We start from the raw sequence: 21,364 nt of genomic DNA, 5'->3' as shown, positions 1-21,364 counted from the left end.
ACCTTTTTATTGTATGCTCTTGCTATTCTTCTTTGATATAATTGACCATGACATATCGTTTTTCATCAATCAAGTTTAATTGTTCTAGACGGGTTTTGACCCATTCATCATCATCAATCCTTGCTTCGGCGATGATCCGAAGGGAAGGAATCTCAACTTCTGCAGGAATTACTGCTTCAGTGCCATACACCAACAGATAAGGAGTTGCTCCTACTGAAGTGCGAACAGTAGTGCGGTATCCCAATAATGCAAATGGTAATTTTTCATGCCATTGTCTTGAACCTTCTACCATTTTCCGAAGTATCTTATTTATGTTTTTGTTGGCTGCCTCGACTGCTCCATTCGCCTTGGGCCGATATGGGGTAGAGTTGTGATGTGTAATCTTAAACTGTTGACATACTTCCTTCATTAAGTTGCTGTTAAGATTAGCACCGTTATCTGTGATGATCACCTTTGGGATTCCGAATCGACATATGATATTTGAGTGGACAAAATCGACCACAGCTTTCTTGGTCACCGATTTGAATGTCTTGGCCTCAACCCATTTGGTAAAATAATCAATGGCTACCAGAATGAACCTGTGCCCATTGGATGCTGCCGGCTCAATTGGTCCAATCACATCCATGCCCCAGGCAACGAAGGGCCATGGTACCGACATTGTGTGCAACTCAGATGGTGGAGAATGAATCAAATCTCCGTGTATCTGGCATTGATGACACTTGCGCACAAAACTGATACAATCTCGCTCCATGGTAAGCCAATAGTAACCAGCTCGGAGGATTTTCTTTGCCAACACATATCCGCTCATGTGGGGTCCGCAAACTCCCGAATGTACTTCAGACATGACAGCTGTAGCTTGTCTGGCATCTATGCATCTTAATAATCCAAGATCTGGTGTTCTTTTATACAAAACTCCTTCGCTTAAGAAGAATCCATTTGCCAATCGCCTAATGGTCCTCTTTTGATCTCCTGTGGCTTGTGCGGGATATATCCCCATCCTGATATATTCCTTGATGTCGTGGAACCATGGTTCACCATCAAATTCTTCTTCAACCATATTGCAATAAGAATGCTGATCGTAGACTCGAATATGTAGTGGATCCATATAAGCTTTGTCTGGATGGTGCAACATCGATGCCAAAGTAGCCAATGCATCGGCGACCTCATTATGAATCCTTGGAATATGCCGGAATTCCACTGATTGAAACCGCTGACAAAGATCATGTAGACATTGTCGGTATAGTATGAGCTTTAAGTCTCGGGTTTCCCATTCTCCTTGAATTTGATGTACCAGAAGATCCGAATCTCCCATGACTAAGATTTCTTGGATACCCATGTCTGCGGCTAGCCTTAAACCCATAATACAAGCTTCATATTCAGCCATATTATTGGTGCAATAAAATCGCAGTTGAGCCGTAACAGGATAGTGATGCCCTGTTTTAGAGATGATTACAGCTCCTATTCCGATTCCTTTCATGTTAGCGGCCCCATCGAAGAAAAGTTTCCAGCCAGGTTTTTCAATTTGCTCCATCTCATCGATATGCATTATTTCTTCATCGGGAAAATAGGTTTTCAACGGCTCGTACTCCTCGTCGACCGGGTTTTCAGCTAAATGATCAGCCAGTGCTTGGGCTTTCATTGCAGTCCGAGTCACATAGATGATGTCAAATTCTGTGAGCAATATCTGCCACTTTGCAAGTCTTCCCGTTGGCATAGGCTTTTGAAAAATATATTTCAATGGATCCAGACGCGAAATGAGGTAAGTAGTGTAGGACGACAAATAGTGTTTTAACTTCTGAGCCACCCATGTTAGGGCGCAACATGTCTTTTCCAGATGAGTATACTTAACCTCATAAGCTGTGAACTTCTTGCTAAGGTAGTAGATGGCCTGTTCTTTTCTGCCAGTGAGGTCATGTTGCCCCAATACACAACCAAATGAATTTTCCAAGACCGTCAAGTAAAGAATCAGAGGTCTTCCTGGCTCTGGCGGGACCAACACGGGTGGGCTTGACAGGTATCCTTTTATTTTGTCAAACGCCTCCTGACACTCGTCGGTCCATACGACCGCAACATCCTTTTTCAACAATTTGAAAATTGGCTCACAGGTTGTTGTGAGCTGAGCAATAAACCTGCTGATGTAATTCAACCTTCCCAACAAACTCATTACTTCAGTTTTGTTCTTTGGAGGTGGCAATTCTTGGATGGCTTTGATTTTTGATAGGTCTAGCTCGATGCCTCGTCGACTGACTATGAATCCCAGCAACTTTCCAGATGGAACTCCAAATGCGCATTTGGCAGGGTTAAGCTTGAGGTTGTACCTTCGAAGTCTTAAGAAGAACTTCCTCAAATCCCCAACGTGGTCGGCCTGATGCTTTGATTTTATGATCACATCGTCCACGTACACCTCAATCTCCTTGTGTATCATATCATGAAACACTGTGGTCATTGCTCTCATATAGGTTGCTCCGGCGTTCTTCAAACCGAATGGCATTACCCGGTAGCAATAAGTTCCCCATGGTGTGATGAATGCCATCTTTTCTGCGTCTTCTTCATCCATTAGAATTTGATGATACCCGGCATAACAATCCACGAAAGATCCTATATCGTGCTTGGCACAATTATCGATCAAAATATGGATATTGGGTAATGGGAAATTATCCTTCGGACTAGCTTTGTTGAGATTGCGGTAGTCGACGCATACTCTAATTTTGCCGTCTTTCTTTGGTACAGGAACGATATTAGCTAACCAAACAGGATATCGAGTGACTCGAATGACCTTTGCTTCCAACTGTTTGGTGATTTCTTCCTTAATTCTCACACTTATATCAGGCTTGAATTTTCTCAGCCTCTGCTTGACAGGAGGCACCGTTGGATCGGTGGGCAATTTGTGAACCACTAAATCAGTGCTCAGGCCCGGCATGTCGTCATATGACCATGCAAAAATATCTTTGAATTCTATGAGTGCTTTAATTAACTCTTCTCGGATCTTTGGTTCGAGATGGACACTTATTTTAGTTTCCCGGATATTACTCGTGTCCCCTATATTGATGTCCTCGGTATCACTCAAGTTAGGTTTGATTTTATCCTCAAAGTGAATTAACTCTTTACTAATCTTTTCAAAATCCTCATCTTCATCATATTCTGATTCATAATCACAATATATTTCTTGAATTAATATTTCGGAACCAGATTGATTTTTAAGACTGGACTGAGTATTCGTCATGCATGCCATATCACTAGAGCCAGCGTAAAAAGAACTGTACAGGAAAGAAGATAAAGAAAAGAAAACTATCAAGAATGATAATAATAAAAAGGAAACTGCTTTTTATTGGATGATGAAAGATAACAAGGTTTTGCACACTTCAAACAAACTGTAAGATAATCTTTGGGATTACAACCCTGAAGTAACCCAAACAAACTGAAAGAAAATCAAAATAAACTACCAAGACTCCTTTCGAATGGGGAGAGGAGTGGCTTTCCAATTATTAAGCTTTGTTTCTGGCCCAATGAATTGAACTTCTGTGTTGCTACATCCTTCTCCGCTTTCCAACATATTCACATCATCAAACAATTTCTCGAATCTTTCAATTAATTCCTCCTCAGGATTGACCCGGGATTTAGGAATTGTTGTTATCGGGCAGTTTTTAGCACCGGTCTTGACAAAAGACTTTGACAGACGTGGGAATGGTTTTGGAAGAACCCATGCTTTGTGTTTCAACTTTCTGGCCTTTATCACGTCATTGACAGTGGGTATGAACCCCAAACCGAATGTTCCCCAGTTCTCGGGGAGAGATACTGGTTGTGTAATTCCTTGCAACGATGAGCCTAGACCTTTGCCGGGTATAAAACCATTTTTTAACATTTCATAGGCTACCATGACTGGTGCAGAGGATATTTTTGGATTCGGAAGGTACTTCCCCTCTGGAATTTTCTCTACCGACACTGTGTCGGCCACTTGGTATACCCATGGTCCCTGGTCATTTTCTGTTCCCTCGACCGGTACAATGGCACTGCTGTGAGCATTTAAACTTTCTTCTCCATGCACAACTATTTCTTGATGATCCCATTCAAACTTGACCGCCTGGTGTAGTGTTGACGGGACTGCTTTAGCAGCATAAATCCATGGTCGACCCAACAGCAAATTATAAGAAACAGTTATGTCCAGTACTTGAAACTCCATTGTGAATTCAACTGGCCCTATTGTCAGTTCCAACACTATGTCGCCACATGAATCTCTGCTTCCACCGTCAAACCCCCGTACGCAAATACTATTTTTCTGGATCCTCTCTTCTTTGATTTTCAATTTGCTTAAAGTGGAGAGAGGGCAGATGTTTGCACTTGAACCCATTGTCAACCAATACCCGGGTTACTACGGAGTTTTCACATTTCACGGTGAGGTAAAGAGCTCTGTTGTGCTCGGTACCTTCCATAGGCAATTCATCATCAGAAAATGTAATTCTGTTTGCCTCAAAGATTCTGTTGGCTATTCTTCCCAAATGATTTACAGAGATTTTTTCAGGAACATGTGCCTCATTCAGGATTTTCATCAAAGCCAGATGGTGCTCCTCTGAATGGATCAGTAATGACAACAATGAAATTTGAGCGGGCGTCTTCTTCAATTGATCCACAACAGAATAGTCATGGAGTTTCATTTTTCTTAAAAACTCTTCCGCCTCTTCTTCCGTCACAGCTCTCTTTATTGGCGTTGGGTTATTTTTAGTTTTTCTTAACTCTTCGGGAGTAAAACATCTTCCCGAACGAGTCAAGCCTTGCACCTCACAGACTTCTTCCTTGACTTCTTTTCCCTTGTACATTACAGTCACTCGTTCATAGTTCCATGGGATGGCTTTGTTGTTGATCACTGGCAGCTGGGTCACAGGTGTGATAATAACCCGATCTGTACGGGCTCCTTCCACGAATACAATGGGTTTGTTGGAAACCCCTGGTACTATCACTTTCGGCTTTTCTTGTTTTGTGGCAACTTTGCTCGATGATCCCTTCTCAACTATCATAGATGGTTCATCACCATTTCTGTTCTACTTATGTACCGGCTTCTCCTCTGTTAACTGCTTATCTGGTTTGGCTTCATGAGACTCGATCATCATGACAGTTTGTGACGGCTTCTTTGTCTCCCCATTAGCTTGTATGATTTCTATCATATTGGCCTCTTGATGGGCTGGCATTGGATTTCTATTGATATTGAGAGCTTCGGGGGTTTGAACCTCGATTTTATTAGTATCAATCAGCTTTTGTATTGCATTTTTCAAATGCCAGCATTTTTCCGTATCATGGCCTGGTGTACCGGAACAATACTCACAGCTAATGGTGTAATCCAGATTCTTTGGAGGAGGATTGGGTAGCTTGGATTGTATTGGTCTTAGCATGTCTAGCTGTCTCAGCCTGTGGAACAGACTAGTGTAAGACTCTCCCAGTGGAGTGTAAGTTTTCTTTTTCTGTTCCCTTTCTCCCCTGAATGCTGGCCTAGGCCTGAAACCTGGTCTGGGATAGGCTCGTAGGTAAGTAATTGGTATGGCAGGAGAACGCCAATTAGTGTGAACAAGTGGTTGATTGTATGCTTGCGCATGGTTAATGGAAAGATGAGGCTCCGAAGGGTGATAGTAGTGTTGGGATGAATCGTGGTGATAAGTTGATTGGCGAGGTCTTTGTTGATTATAGTAAGGCGGTGAACCTCTGGGTCCTGACCAAATTCCTAAATCAACTACCGCTGCTTCCTCCCTCTTCTTTCTTCCGATTCCTCCTACCCCGCCTTGAATAGCTTGAGTAGTCGCCTTAATCGCTGAATAGCTCATGATTTTATTTGTCTTGAGGCCTTCTTCCACCATACCTCCCATCTTTACTACTTCGTTGAATGATTTCCCAACCGCTGAAACCAAATGGGCATAGTAAGTTGGTTCCAAGGCTTGGAGGAAGTAGTCTACCATTTCACTCTCCTTCATAGGAGGATCCACTCTTGCTGCCTGTTCTCTCCACCGGAAGCCGTACTCTCTGAAACTTTCATTGTGTTTCTTCTCAAATTTTGTCAAAGATAGTCGATCTAGGATGATTTCCAGATTGTATTGGAAATGGTATGCGAATGCCTGTGCCAGGTCATCCCAGGTGTACCATCTCCCATGGTCCTGGCGTGTATACCACTCCAAAGTTGATCCGCTTAAACTTTGACTGAAGTAAGCCATCAATAATTCGTCCTTTCCCCCAGCTCCTCGCATCTTGCTGCAGAAACCCCTTAAGTGGGCTACTGGGTCGCCGTGCCCATTGTATAGGTCAAATTTAGGCATCTTGAAGCCAACTGGTAATTGTACGTTTGGGAACAAGCACAAATCCTTGTAGGCTACACTGACTTGCCCACCTAATCCCCGCATGTCTCGGAACGATTGTTCTAGACTCTTGACCTTCCTGAACATCTCTTCTTGTTCAGCATTTTTGGCTGGCTTGTCAATTTCGGTTGGGAGATAAAAACGAGGAGCAGTTGAATGGATTTCGGAGGCTTTAAGGGTTGGCTCCGGGGGTAATATTGGTTGTCCTGGGCCTGGAATGTAGGCTCACTAGGAGATTTGTGGAATGTAGCCGGGGGAGGTGCTACGAAAACAGGAGTCATAGGTGGAGGAAAATATGGAACTGGTTTCGGAGGTGGAGACTGCGGTGTCTGAGAGGTGGTGCCTCGGTAGTGCTGGTAAATGGGGAAATTTGGGGATAATTCAGTGGTAATATTATCCTGAGTTTGGGTCATTGATGGAGCAGGGTTATTTGGGTAAGATGGGGGTAACTATCCTGTAGACCAGGCTTGGTACATCTCAGCCATTTGCTGCTTGAGTTTAAACATCTCTTCTTTCATTTTCCCGACATCCATCTCCTCTAGCTCAATACCTGTGTCAACATCTGGGATAGACATACTTTCGGGTATTGGTCCTTTTGATCTTGTGTGATAATGATAATATGCCAGTATACTCTTTAGAGAAACTAACTGCTTGAATTCTGGAAATGAACAAATTTGTTAGTTTTGAGAGTTTAACACATATATAATTACACGTTGAGATGCAATGCTCCTAGACAAATATCCCCTTTCTATTATGCATTTGCTCGGCTGCTTGTGTCGTCCCAGCTTTCTTGAAATTTTTATTGTTACTCAGTTTTATTTTATTTATTATATTCCTTTTATTGTGGTGGTCGAATCTTATAAAGATTGCCTACGTATCACGCCCCCGTATGAATCATACCTTGCGTAGTTCGGACATGAGGTAAACACTTTTATTCATTATACAAAGATGAACAGACATTACATTTGAAAATTTTGTAAGAAAATGGCTTGAAACACACACACTTAAATCAAAATAAAAGATACAATTCTTAACATCTCACAACGTGCCCCACTTTCCACTTGTGTTGTAAATTATTAGATTATTTGCTCAATGTGGGGCTTGACCTGGATGACCTCCCAGCGTACGATACATCCTTTCCAACTCCATTGCTAGATGACGGGCAAAAGTGGGTGCATGCTCTGTAAACCTTTCATAATCCATTCCTTGGCAGTTTACGTAACTTTGAGAAGTGTAGACCGCCAGGTCGTGGATTTGTGCCCTGAAATCTTGGAGACGTTGGTCTTGGTTCTGCAATTGCTGCTGACGAGTGGTGGCTATATCTCTGACACGGTTTTCACGATCTAGAGCTGATTCTAATAGAGCTTGGAGTCTAGCCTGCTCTAATCTTGCATGCGCTCTTTCCCTGTCGATGTCTGCTTGTTGATGTTCTCTGTTGCATCTTCTTGTCTCTTCTAGTTGTGCACGAAGCTGGTCTTCTGATCGTATCCAATGGTCTTTTTCCTTCTTGAATTGTGCCCTGTCTTTTTCGGATTGCCTATCTTGGCGTTCCTTATTAGATCTGGCTTCTTCGTTTAATTGTTGGATCCTTTCTTTTGCTTTGCTCAACGCCCTTTCGTTTTCCGCAAGAATGGAATCATAATCTTGCATTCTTTCAAAAAGATTGGCGATGGTTTTTTGATCCTTCCAGCTCCTCTTTGGTGTTTCAGAAACTCTTTTCATTTTTGGAATCGAGCATGAAGATTTTCATTCTCACAAGCTAGACTCTTCTTCTCGCCTTCGGCTTCTTGTGCTTGCAAATCTTTCTCCAGACTGAGGCTTCTCAGATTTTCTTTTAGGGCATGGATAGTTGCTTTGTACCCTTTTTCCTTTTCTCCCCAGATCAACCGCTCTTGGATTTTATCATTGAAGTTTTGAACATGGGGTCTTTTTGTTGGCCTTCTTAACTCAGACTCTGGTACATCATCCACGCGAGACCGTTTTTCAAACCACCTTGCATATCCAGGATTTATCTCACCCTTTGTAGTGTCTGGGACTTGAGTATCACTTTTCAAGTATCGACATCCATTCCACATTTGCTGAAGTAGAGCCTCAGGAATAGTGGCTTCTGGGTGTAATTCGATTACTTGCATACTCAAATCTTCATCATCAGGAACTACTTGATATCTCCCTAGTTGTCTTAGGACTCTTAGTGGCGCATACGGCTGGATGCTTCTCAATCCCAATAGTATCAGATAACTATTTGAGGTTGACATGTGTATCACTTCCCTCATCGGGAGCCATCCCAAAGTCCATTCAATTTGATTTGCCGTCAAAACCCTTAGATGAGATACCCATGCTTCTATCCCTTCTGGAGCCTGATAATTTTTTATTCTTTCCTCATAACTCTCAATATAATTATCATTGTTTGACCCATACTGTATGATCTTGGGCTGTTGTTGGAGATGTTCAATCACCCACATTTGCAACAAAATTTTGCATCCTTCGAAGACTTTTTCTCCTGATTTACATAAAGTCAAAGCCCGATAAATGTCTGATAGAATGATGGGGACAATGGTGTGATTTTCTTTGGTGGTGAGGATTTGCACAACTTTCGCGGTGCGAATATCAATTGTTCGCTCTTTGTTTGGGAAGACCATGATTCCTAGAAAAGCCACCATGAAGGCAAAGCGACGGTGAATCTGCCAAGTGTCTTTGTTTTGCTTGTTAGTAAGGCCTTTCTCATGAATTTCGAATCCATCTGACTTTCCGAACCTTGAGTACAAAAAGTTGAAGGAACAACATCCATTGATGACATTGCTTTTCCTGATTTGACTGCTGATGTTCAGAAGACCGAAGAATCGATGTACCGAAGGAGCCTTTGTGAATATCAGGCTTTGATTTCTTAGACTTCCGTCAAAACCAGCATATCCAGCTATCTCCTCTAATGTAGGAGTAAGCTCGAAGTCAGAGAAACGAAAGACATTGTGAACAAGGTCCCAAAAAGTTACTAACGCCGCAATCAGATCATCACGGGGTTTAACTTTCATAATATCCGTGAGATTTCCCAAATGCTTGACGACCCATTTTTGACCATCTTCGCCTAAATCATACCACCACATTTGAAGCTGAAATAGAAACTCTTCTGTATTCGTGGATGGGGGTTTTGCGTGGTGCTCATTTTGTATCTGAAATTTAATTTAATAAAGTCAAGACTCATTTTGAAAATATACACTAAAAAAAATCATTTTCAAAATTTTTTATTTATTAAAACCTTTATTTCAAGATTTAAAACTATTTTTTGAAAATTTTTAAAACAACCCATTTTATTCCTTGGTTCTCACCATGATTTCATTTAAGCTGGTCAACAAGTATGTTCGAGGCAAATGAATGCACAAGTAGCAAGTAGGATGCATCAGGATGGTCTTTTTATTTCGGGTTCACCTGTCCTAGACAGACCCAACCCATGTGTTGAGTCTCCAAGGCCAAATGTACATGATGCAAATAGACGTTCCTACTAGGGATCCGGTACATGACTGAGTTATTCTAGGTGAAAAACCTGAGGTTGATTGTTCTAAACCTGGCTTACCCAAACGGACAGTTTGATCCGAAGCGAGGGCAACGTACCGGGAGCACGAAAGTCTACCCGGCCTAGTTACTTGTCCCAACTTCATCTTATTTGGTATGACTTTAACAGAAAGGTGGGCCACGCGCACGTGTGCACCATAAATTCAGAAGACTCAGAAAGAAGGAGGTTTCGTAGCAATTGTATATGCATAATTCAAATAATATTAAAGCAGTAAAAATTTCATTTAGCATATTGAGCATATATCATGTAAAAATTAGACAATAAATAAAGCCAATTATAACAGTTATTTTAAGCTTGAATTCTTGCCACTTCTGCGGCTACGCACCTGCGTGACCCAACCATAGGTGCAGTTATTGTCGCACCTCCTTTTTACCGCGCCCGCGGGGCGCGTAGGGAGTTTTCTCCAATTGAAGGACAGTCGAAACGGGATTTATTTAATTATTTCAGAGTCGCCACCTGGAAATTTTAAGGCGTCCCAAGTCACCGGTTTTAATCCCTGAATCGAGGAGAATATGACTCTATTTATTATTCTGCGAACCAGAAATCCTGAGTAAGGAATTCTGTTAATCCGGAAGAAGGTGTTAGGCATTTCCGAATTCCGTGGTTCTAGCACGGTCGCTCAACTGTTTTTATTATTGGCTTAATTATCTTGATTTTTACTAAATACGTTTTTATTGCATGATTTACTACCACTTTTACTTATTGTTTACAATTATATAAACGAATTACGCGTACGTATATTCGTATTATATACCTTTCATAATTACGGGGATCATGTCACGCATACGTGTACACAATATAATTGATCATATTATATCCTTTATTAAAACTCATATGTTCAAAATTTAAAATAAAATTAAGAACATCGTCACCCTTGTATTTAAATAATGAACTGCACATCTCGGGTTATATGAAATTATTTGACATCCTCTGAGAAATCCCTTTTATTAAAATGTTCACTCGAAGTTGCGGGAACGCATAATTCGAATTGCTTTTAGAAATATAATCAGGTTACGCGAACGCATCCCTAATTACGCCAAATATTCTTAATGGTATTATGGGTTTTCCATGAATTGTTTATTATATCTACACATTTTATATGAAAATCCTGAGAAATTCACATTTTAAGGGATGCCTTTAAATTCTTTTAAAAGGATTCACAATTTATTAAATGTTGACCGTCGATTATAATTTCCGCGTATAAATTATATTCATCCAGACTATTCAGATTCAAAGAAAAGAATAAAAATATGATTAACACTATTTTTAGCAAATACAACATATATATATATATATATATATATATATATATATATATATATATATATATATATATATATATATATATATATATATACCAAAGAATGAATTGCATATGAAACTAAAAAAATGATTTATGAAGGGAAGAAATATTTTTGAAGAATTTTCATTATTTTTATTTAGTGCAAATTCTATTTCTACTTACCATTGATATAAAGTGTTGCAATTTGTGCATGTACATCTTATCTTGTTCTCATATACTTGCTTTTAATCTAATAGGCCTAATTAGATTTGTTAATTATGCTTATGATTGAGTTGGGATATATATATATATATATATATATATATATATATATATATATATATAATCAAACCAATTTGATTCTCAATCTATATGAATTATTGTTAAACATTAACTTTCGCATTGTATAAATTCCTAGGCCCTTTGTTATTAAGAAAGAGAACAAGTCTACCTGTTGACTTAATAAAATGATATTGCATACAATATTACTCACCATATTTGACATCGTGAACATAGCGGATTGTACTAACGCGTCTTTCAACTATTGATTATAAACACAACCAATGTTGTGCCAAAAGATAGCAAATTGCAACCAACGTCATTTAGCTTTAAACAACAACTAACTAACTAACAAAATAAATTAATAGCGTATTTTTCCTTGATATTTCCATATTATGCTATATCTAGCTAACAATACCATAAAGTGTAAATAAAAGCCAACTTTCTGCCATGCTTCCTATTTACACAACTCAAAGATAACTAAACTAATGAAATTTGACATGGATAACATTATTACAAAGTTTTATATGAATTTCAAAATAAGACAATTAACTTGTAGCCATCGAGTCGAATTCACTACTGGTTAACCAACATGAAACCAAAGCTGAAATTTAAATGTTTAAGCTTAAACGAATAGAAGACAGTATTACAATTCAAGCTTCATTTATTTGTCATGCTGAATCTCTTCCCAATATAGAATTTAAAAGATAAGTACCTGAAAATGAAGGTAGAAGAAGTAAATTTCAACAGTTGCAGCAGTAACAAAATACTGGCAGAATATCAGTACTTCCACAGATTTGAGCAATAATAAGACCCGAGGAACCCAGATGCACAGTAACAGTATTTTTAAAGAAACTTCAGATTTTAAATAAACAATGGAATCTAATAAATCTGAACAGATTCAACGAAAGAACAATATTTCAGATTTCAGTTTCTTTTCTGTTTCAAATTCCTATTTCTGACTTTTCTGTTTCTGCTGTTGTATCTGTGTCAGATTGTGTGTGTGTGTGAATGCTCTCTTTTGGTTTCTTCTTCCTCTTCAGATTTTCATTTCTGATTTTCTGCTTGATTCTCTTTCTTTTTATCTCACTCTAGGTGTATTTTTTTTCCTTAAAATCCCTCTCAAAATTTGATCTGAATCTCCTTAAATCTCTCTGAAAACTGATTTCTAAAATCTCTGTCTGAAAACTGATTTCTCTCTCTCTCCAAATTCCCTCTTAAAATCTGATCCCTTTTCAAATTTCCAGTCCCTGTACTTATACAGGTCTGTCCTATTTTCTTTTAGTGCTTCTTGGACCCCCTTCTTCTTTTAAAATCAGAAAGTTCCATTAAAAACTGCTTTTGAATACTTTAAATGATCGTATCCTGATTTTAAGCAGCCCCATTACCCTTTGTTTCCCATTATCATATTAAACTATAGCCATTAACATTCCACTTTCAGCCCACTATACTATCACATTGCCCTTACTGTTCTGTCCCAGAAATGCCCCAGAAATCCTACTGTAGTTACTGTTATTACCGCCTTTAACTAAAATCTGATACAAAACAGATTTTAAAGTCTGTTTAAGCAGCTATAACCAATCCTATGATTAACACAGATAAAAGAAAAACATTGGATACCATGTCAGAATTATTTTTACAGAGTTTAATAAGGTAATTAACAATCAAAAGTTAAAACCAAACAGAATGTTGAAATGATTCAGTTTATACAGACAGACTAATCAATGAAACTTAATCAGATGATTATAGTAGACATTGATCCGCAAGTAATGAAAGCAAGCAAATCAAATAACTTTAGGATCATTGCCAGACTCAAGGATTTTACAGAAACTGATTAATTGACACCACTCATTAATCGACCGACTAACTACCATAATTGACAAACAATCAGTCTTCAAGTAGATGAACAGGCTGTGTCAATCAATATTAGTGGCAATAAGAATTCACAAAACAACTAATCGACGAATTTAATCGAGTCGATTACACATATTATAAACAATCATAATCAACAGAAACAATGATATAATTCTGATCAACTAATCGAGTACGAGGTAGAATCACAGAATTAACTAAACAGATATGAAAAATTAAACAAGCTACTGAATCAGGCAATAATTTATATATCGGATACAAAAGAAATTAGAAGAATACCTTTGAATCTTCAAATCTATACGGACAAAAGCTTAACTTTGAATTCGGATCTTTTTGAGGTTGAACAGACTTTATTCGAGGTATTCTCAATTGAGAATACCTCGATTAAATTCTCTTAGACCTCAAACCTTTAATTAACTCGGACAAATTCCACGAGTTGGTATTTCAGTGTTTCACTTTTCTCAGATTTAGGGTTCGACCAAATTTTAGGTAGATTCGAAGGAAACTAAGGATGACTCAAGGGTAAGGGAGACTTAAGGGTCATTTGGCGTTAGTTTGGTACTGATTAGAATGGCGCCGCCACCAGGGCATTTCATGGTGGCGCTAGGGTTCTTGATTTTGATTCGATATTTGAGGGGTTCCAGGCTGATTCGAAGGAAACTCATAAGGCTCTAGTGGTGAGAGAGGTCCGGAGGTTGAAAGGTGTGAGTTTGGTGGCTATTAGATGAACTAGGTTTTGGACTGCATCTTCGATCGGAGATTCGAAGACGTTGGCTGATATTTGGAGGATAAGGTTCAGGGATCTAAGATCGGGAAGTTGAGGTGAGTTCGGGGTGTGAAAATGGGAAGGTATGGTCACCGTTCGCCGCCGTGAGGGCGGTGGATTGAGTTCCGATCTTTGGAGACTCGGGGAAGAAGAGAGGAGAGGGGGGTCTTGCCTGGGGTGTGGGGTGGGACTTTTGAGCTTATATACTAGGGTAATCAGTGGATCTTGGCCGTTAGATCAAATGCAATTTACGGCTGGGATTGCTTATGGAAATGAAACGACATCGTTTCATTTCCTTTAAGACCGGATCGGTCTCTGACGGGAAACGGGTCGGGTGGAAAGTAATGCTTTCGGACCGTTGATCAATTTGAAATCAACGGCTTTCATCAAAGCTTCCCAAAACGGCATCGTTTGGGGTATCTTTGAGACGGACCGGACCTGGGGTCGTTTGGATTGGGCTGTGGGGGGGGGGGTAATTTGATTTGGGCCTGGATTTTAATCCAGGTTCGAGTTTCATTTTACAACTTATAATTTTTTTCTAATTTTATTTTTAATTATAAAAAATCCTAACAAAAATTATAAAACAATTTTTTACCTTACACAAAATATTAATTACCTTATAACAACTATTTAATACATAGTCAAAATATTAATCACACAGTGACATATTTAAAAATAGAACTAATGCATATTTTTTTGTGATTTTATTTAAATTATCTTTTAAATGCATAATTAAATCCTATATGCATGCAACATGTATTTTATTTTATTTTTTATTTTATTGTGACAACGTAAACATTTACGGATATAAGACAAATATTTAACAAACACCACGCAAATTCAAAAAATTGCACAGTAAAAGAAATTTATTTTATTTTTGATTTATTTTGGAGTAGTTTTCGTGAGGCAAAAATCACGTGCTCACAACTCTTCCCTTTTGTCATCATTGAAAATAATAACAAAAGAAGCACAACCAAAAAGAAGTTCAGCAACATTAACTCATGCCATCTGGGCAACACAAAATAAACAATAACAAGAACAACATGTGAATGTCATTGCACAAAATAGAGTGATATCCAATAGTAGAGTAATTATAACAAAAGCACAATAGTTTCACTAATACAAAATATGACAATTTAAACAACTAAAAGTACCAGTGTCATCAAACATAGGGATCAAAAGAAGATAGGAATTTGAGGAAATTTGGAAGGAGTGAAAGACATGGATCACTGAGCAGGAAGAAAAATAAGGGGTTACGGCCTTGATGAATTGTCCATTCGTTCATTCATACTCCTTTGATCAATGATCATCTACTATCTCAGGACCTCCACCTATTTCCTCAATCTTTCGTTCTCACCCTTTAACTTAGCATTTTATTCTGCCAAGGGTCCATGGGGACCTGGCTCTCTACCTATCTGAGCAGGCTGAACCATCAATGAGATCACCAAGAATCTCCCCAAGCTTCTCCTCATCAAGAACAAATTTAGTCCCATGCACACATAGCATCAGAGTATCACATACAACATATAAGTCTTCTTCTTCATAAATGTTAGGACTTGGAGGATCAAAGAGGTGATTCTATTTTTGGAACACAATAATGTCAAGAAGTTCCTCCATTTTTCAATAATATTAGAGTCAACACTTTGTCTAACATCATTTTTTGAGACTTTAGAGTCTTCTACCTCTCCAAACCCGATAACTCAACCTTTTGCTTCTGTAAGGAACCAGGTTCCGCACTCATGCTACCATTTCTTTCCCTGAGTGTCCATGTTTCCCTCTTCTTCTTCTCAATATGTTCACCTTTATCATCAGCTGTATCTTTCTCAGCCAATTTTCTTTTCTCCATGTTTTTGAATTCTTTCTCACAAGTGAAGATTTTTCCACTTCATTCTCTATTCCACAATCACCACATCAGTAGGTCACACTACTTCATCATCAATCGGCTTATTTTTCTCAATCCTTTTTACTGGATCGGAGGTTCGTTTAAGCACAAAACTCAAGAGAAAAATATTATCATCAGAATTAACATCTTAAGAAGGATTTGAGGGACCAGGTCCCTCATTCAGTTCCCCCTTTTTCTAGAACATTCACCAATTCCTCCATCATTTAAGGCTTCTACAAACCCAACAACAATTTCAGCCTCACTCTCTAGAATATTAGATCTACCCTGTTCCTTTTCAAATAAAGTCTTATCAAAATCTACCAAAGACTTTTTGGGTTTCGATTCAGATGGAGTTAGAATTTTGGAAGGTGACAGAGTTGGATTCACTTCTGGCATATTTGAAGAGAAGGATTTTTTTAGATAAGGTTTTTGGTTTTAAAGAAAAGAATCGATTTTAGTTGGGTGTGAGAGAAGGAAATAGCTTTTCTGAGCAACGAGTTAGTTCAAAAAGGTTTAATATTTTGGACTTCAAAAATAAAGATAGAGGCGAGAATAAATTAATGACATGGCATTTTAGCAATTTAATAAGGAATATAATTATAACAAGAACCAGGTTCTTGATGATTCTTGAAAAATTGAGCAAACACTCCTAGAAGTGCAATATTAGTCATACTTATTTTCTCTTGAAACTGCTATGTGTGTATACCTGTAGCGATATAGAATTGAGTGAGATGCCACCAGAAAAATACTTTTTAGCATTGTACCTTTCCTTCTTTACATAGCCAATCATCGAGGGACCAGGTCCTTGGTTGAGCTTGATCAACCCAACTCTAGAAGACCTATTTCAAAGTGTTCTCTGCTCAGTTCTTTGGTGAATATATCTTCTACCTGATCCTCTGTCTGGCAAACCTTCATACAAATAATCCCTTTAAAAAGTAACATCGCACATCATGTGCTTTGTCTCCTTGTGTTGTACTGGATTCTTTGTAATGTTTAGGGCACTTGTATTATCACACAACAATGGCATACAATCTATAAACACACCCAAATCTTCTAGTTGTTGCTTGATCTACAATAGTTGAGCACAACAAGAGGAAACATCTACATATTCAGCTTCAATAGTAGAAAGAGCCATACGGTTTTGTTTCTTTGTACCCTATGAGATCAAGCATGACTCCAGAAAATGTGTTATTCCAAATGCTCTCGTTTGATCTACCAGATATCTAACATGATCACCATTAGCATATCCAACCAAGTCAAAATTATCTCTTGAAGTATAGAAGAGGACCAGGTCCTACATTCCCTTAGGATACCTCCTCTTTTGGTAGCCTTCAAATGAGATTCTTTTAGGCTTGATTGGAACCCAGAACACAATGCAAGACTAAAAACAATATCAGCTTTGCTCATAGTCAAGTACAGAAGAGATCCAATGATACCCCTATACATAGTTTCATTGACAGGAGAACCAGGTTCGTCCATGTCTAAACGAGTAGTAGTGGCAATAGGTGTATCAATGGTCTTAGCATTCTCCATCTCAAATCTTTTCAGCAGCTCCTTGATATACTTAAACTTCAGAATTTGAAGGACCAGGTTCCTCCATATTTGAAACATCATTGACATCAACAGAATTATGACTTCCACTTCTTTGTTTTGCATCAGGAGTACGTTATACAACATCAGAAACCCTATGTTCAGATTCAGTCGAGGTGATAGAGCGACCAGGTTCCTCTATGTCTTTTGGAGATTCTGCTGCATCTTCTTCATTCCTCTGCTTGACTTGACACATCAAATTAGTCTTTCCATTTGCAATATCTATACCTTCACCATGAGCATTTTTAAATTCTTCATCTTCATCTTCTTTGTTAAGTGACCATTTGCCGCCATTGTTGAGAACAAAATATTTTGCATCCAAATGCTCTCAGGTAAGTCAGCTTGGGTTTTCTCCCATTGAATGGTTCACAGAGAGACTTATCGAGAAGGGACATGATCATGCACTTGTCAATCAAGTAGCAGGCGGTGTTGACTACTTCAGCCTACAAACCAGGTCCTCCATAACCAACTTGTTCAGCAAATAAAAGCTTACATGCCACAGTCATTTGCGGTATAACTCAACACTATCATAAATGACACTTAGGCATGTTAGATCATATCCATTCAGTGAATTAAGGTCTGCAACATAGATGTTCTTGAACCTTTTGGCTATCAACACCACTTCACCACTTCTTGAACCTTTTGGCTATCAACACCACTTCCCCTTACGAATTTCTCCCGCGTTATGCGTTTTCTTCAAAAAGCTTTCTTAAAGTTCATAACTCACACGTTTATTCGTGAATAGGGTCAAGGACTCGTTAAATCTTCTTATTCAATTGGGATCGGGTTGTTCGCCTCGATAGTATAATAGATGCATCTATGGTTCATGGTGTTCGACACTCAGTAGTGCACATAGTATGATGGGATCTGACCGTTTGCCTCGACATGATTATGTATTACACTTTCATGTGAGCGGATCATTCTCTGCGACAATATAATTGATGTATCTATAGTTCGTATCGTTCGACCCTCGGCAGAGGGCATATTATGATAGGATCGGTTCATACACCTCGGCATTTCTATAAAATACTCTTATGGAATCGTGCGTAAAATTTGGCAACTGTATTTGTGAGTTTTCCTGATTTGAATTGTGACGGCCTATCTGGTGAGGTATATTATATTCATATACTCCAGTTGAGGAGGTAACTGCTAACTGAGAGCTTGAGTTTATTATTGAGAGGAGAATTGTACCATGTATTTATACTTATTTATTTCGTTTATTTACTCTACCTCACATCTGTTTACTTCCTACTGTATTTGATTTATTGGATCACTAGTAAGCGTCAATGTCGACCCCTCGTCACTACTTCTCTGGGGTTAAGCTAGATACTTACTGGACACACGTTGATTTATATACTCATGCTGCATTTGTTGCACTTATTGTGTAGGTACATATATGTCTGGTGGTCTTTTGGGCGCAAAGGCGCAACTATTGTGGGGACTTTACCGTGAGCTGGATTCCATGTTACGATCTGCAACATGCAGAGTCTCCATCAGAGTTATTTATTTTCTCTTGTCTAACTTGTATTCGAGCAACATGTTGTATTTTATTATATTTCTTAGTTGATGCACATACACTTGTGACACCAAGTTTTGGGGATTCCTACTAGTTCATTATTGTAGTTCACGTGAATATTATTATTTTACCATGTAAATATTATTTTATATTATTTAATTAATGGAAATTTTGATTTTAAAAGTAATAAAAATGAGTAGTTAAGTTGATCACTCACTGTTAGCTTGCCTGACGACGGCGTTATGCGTCATCACGACCTATAGTGGATTTTAGGTTGTGACAATAGAATAATCATAACTTTTTGTACAAAACTCCAAATGACAAATAGTTGACTTTCTGAAAACTAGATACCAAGGGCTACAACTTTTGTTTTTGGATCATCTCCAAATTCCTTATATATTGCAAGATATGAGCTTCTAAAGTCAACCCTGTGCAGCAGAATTTTCTTCTTTGCAAACGCGAGTCTGTCACCGCGAATGCGATTCACAGACCCTTTTTCTCCCATTTTTCTCATCGCGAATGCGATTCAATGTCTGCGATCGTGATCGCGATGAACACTGTTGTAGCCAAAAACCACCAATTAAAATGTCCTAAAAATGGTCTGAAACTACCCTGAAGCTCACCCGAGCCCCTCGGTACCCCCATCTGAACATACCAACAAGTTCCAATATCTTATACAAACTTATCCAAAGGCATGAAACGCCAAAAATAACATAAAATCATTAATCAACGATAAAAATCTTTCTTTCAACTTTCAAACTTTGAAACTTTGAAGAACGCGACCGAATTATATCAAAATATTCCAAAATGACGCCAAACTTTACGCACAAGTCACAAATCACGATACAAACCTATTCCAAGGCTCGAAACTTCAAACGGACATTGATATCACCAAAGTCCACCTCAAACCAAACTTAGAAAATTCTAAAGCCTTCAAAATGCCAACTTTCCACAATAAGCCGAAATGCTCATGAGTGACCCGATACTCAACCCGAACATACGCCCAAGTCCGAAATCATCATACGAACCTATTGGAACCTTCCAATCCTGATTCCGAGGTCATTTACTCAAAAGTCAAACCTTAGCCAATTCTTCCAACTTAAAAGTTTCCAAAATTAGAATTTTTCATTCGAATCAATCTGAACTTCCCGAAATTCAATTTCGACTACGCGTATAAGTCATAAAACACGAAGTGAAGCTACCCAAGGCCTCAAATTGCCGAGCAACACGCTAGAGCTCAAAACGATCAGTTGGGTTGTTACAATAAGAATAGGAACATTTTTATGAATAAGGAAAATGTCAAATTTGCCCTTGGTCGACCACACTTCCATTTTCTATATAATAATTATCTATATAATATACTGGGAGAAATTCAAAAATAGCCAGATTTACAACTGGTCGTTCAAAAATAGCTTAGTTTCAAAAGTAATCGAAATTTAGCCACTTTTCATGTAAAGATAAATCTGAGCAAAAACACTGTTTCAAAACCCGGAAAATACGCCGGTATATTATGCTGGAGTTCCAACATAAGTATACTTGAACTCTAGCATAATATGATGGAGTTCCAGGATAAGTATGTTGGAACTCCAGCATAATATGATGGAGTTCCAGCATAAGTACACTAGAACTCCAGCATAATATACTGGAGTTCCAGCAAGTATACCGGTCCAGCATAATATACTGGAGTTTGGAGCACCTGTGCTCCAGTCTCCAGTATATTATACTGGAGCCAGCAAAGTATACTGGTCCAACATAATATGCTGGAGTTCATACACAGGTGTATCGAACTCCAGTATATTATGCTGGATCAGTCACTATTGCAGCAAAATAATGGCTATTTTTCATTGACCTGTAACACGAATCCGTTAAGTATTATCTAGTGTAAGAAAACTTATAGCTTGGTTTCGGAGTAATATTGAGCAGTAAAAATACCACAGTCTAGCCAGTTTTCGGACTGATCATTCATGATCAAAAATAGTCAGCATTTACCAAGTCAATGAAAAATAGCTACTATTTTGCTGCAACAGAGACCCATCCAGCATAATATACTGGAGTTCGGTGCACCTATGTATGAACTTCCAGCATATTATGCTGGACCGGTATACTTTGCCGGCTCCAGTATAATATACTGGAGACTGGAGCACAGGTGCTCCAAAATCCAGTATATTATGCTGGACCGGTATACTTGCTGGAACTCCAGTATATTATGCTGGAGTTCTAGTATACTTATGCTGGAACTCCATTATATTATGCTAGAGTTCCAACATACTTATT

The sequence above is a fragment of the Nicotiana tabacum genome, chromosome 18 (assembly GCF_000715075.1).
Source record: "Nicotiana tabacum cultivar K326 chromosome 18, ASM71507v2, whole genome shotgun sequence".
In the NCBI taxonomy this organism is placed as follows: Eukaryota; Viridiplantae; Streptophyta; class Magnoliopsida; order Solanales; family Solanaceae; genus Nicotiana; species Nicotiana tabacum.
The sequence above is the reverse complement of the archived record's forward strand: the minus strand, read 5'-3'. Positions refer to the sequence as shown.